At 49.5% G+C, this 1,399-nt stretch overlaps 1 protein-coding gene across 1 annotated transcript in view; it reads left to right on the top strand.

Moving 5' to 3' along the window:
* LRRC8D (leucine rich repeat containing 8 family member D) overlaps positions 1–1,399 on the top strand; it is a 43,987-nt gene that overhangs the window by 726 nt on the left and 41,862 nt on the right. The window contains exon 2 of the mRNA XM_017729937.1: positions 1,331–1,399. This exon is cut by the window's right edge and continues 84 nt beyond it. The gene's annotated coding sequence lies outside the window, so the exon portion shown is untranslated. The remainder of the gene's footprint in view (positions 1–1,330) is intronic.

Genomic DNA, 1,399 nt, shown 5'->3' with positions numbered 1-1,399 from the left:
AAAGCCTGACACAGGGCTGTTCTTGTGTGCTTCTGAGTGCCAGTGGGTGCCAACCCTGAAAAAGGCTTGGAAAAAAATTAGGGGGAGACATGGCGGGGGCTTGGATTGTGGTTTTTTTTGCAGTGGTTTGGGAGCAGCTGAAGTGGGTGATCTGCACTGCCCTTGGTGCTGGGTGCAGACCCTTGTGGCAGAGCATCTCTGCTGTGGCCACTGCTGGGATGGAGGCAATGGGCTGGGGTCTGAAGCAGGGGATGCAGCTGGTTGTCCCTCGATGTGGAGCATTTTCTGCTCTGGAGGGCTGCTCCTGTACCTGTACCATGTACCTGGGGTTTGCTATCCTTGCAGTGAGTGCCTGCTGCCCTGGTGTTGGCACCCTGCCACAGTGTGCTGTGGTTGGTAGTGCTAGGAACACCTTGGGCACACAGTGGTGCTGCTTGGGGTGCAGCCCCAGGGGCAGAGAAGGGCAGGGGAGGCAGTGGCAGCCAGCCGGCTGTGCACCCAGAGTCCTGTAGAATCCTGCCTGTTGCTAAGGGACTCATTTTGGATATGGAACAGCATTGGTTTACATAGCAGCTTTCCCTGTGTTTGTTGATTGGAGGCAATTACTGTAAAATACTTGATTTATAACAAGGCATACTTAATAAGCAGCAAACTAAAATAAATATTCATGAATTACCTGCTGGAGTCTTTTTGCTGAGTTGTTGCTTTCCATCTGTGTGCTCTGCACAGCCCTGGAGCCTCTGCGTCTCTGGAGGTGAAGGCAGCCATGCTGGGTCTTGGCTGGTGGAAGTTTTGGGCTGACGAAGGAGAGGGACAATCCCACTTCTCTATTTTGTTTATCCGAGAGGATAGAGGTGTTTTCCTGGGATTTTCCAAGTAGTTCATTTGACTCAAGGTGGTCTGCTTGCCTGGCATGTGGCCGTAATGCAGCAGTTGAAGTGTCATCAAAGTGTCTGTGTGGAGCACATGCACTGTGCAGCTGCCATGTCACTAGGGTCTGGTCTGGCTTTTGTGGTGGTGTAGGGAGGTGATGATGTAGAAATAGCAGTGCTCTTGGTTAAGTTAGGATGAGCCAATATGTTCAAGAATGTGGGAAATGACAAATTGCTCATTTGGGATCTGCGTTCTTCAAGAATAGGACAAGTCATTTAAAGTAGTTCCAAAGTCATTAAAACAAGGATCTGCTCAGTCTTCCCCAGAGATGAAGCACTGTCAGCAAAAGGATGAGTAACCTTTGTCTTCTGTGTTGTAGAGTGGCATTCCTCTGACCCCCGCTACCATGACTGCTTTATCTGGCCAGTTTCATTCACAGCAGTTTGTTTTTATATAGGAGGAGTCTGTGGCGCTTGTCAAAATGAGAAAGTGATCATCAGAATCTGGCTTGGTATTTCTTCTGCTT

The sequence above is a fragment of the Corvus brachyrhynchos genome, unplaced genomic scaffold (assembly GCF_000691975.1).
Source record: "Corvus brachyrhynchos isolate BGI_N302 unplaced genomic scaffold, ASM69197v1 scaffold101, whole genome shotgun sequence".
NCBI classification, from domain to species: Eukaryota; Metazoa; Chordata; class Aves; order Passeriformes; family Corvidae; genus Corvus; species Corvus brachyrhynchos.
The sequence above is the reverse complement of the archived record's forward strand: the minus strand, read 5'-3'. Positions and strand labels throughout refer to the sequence as shown.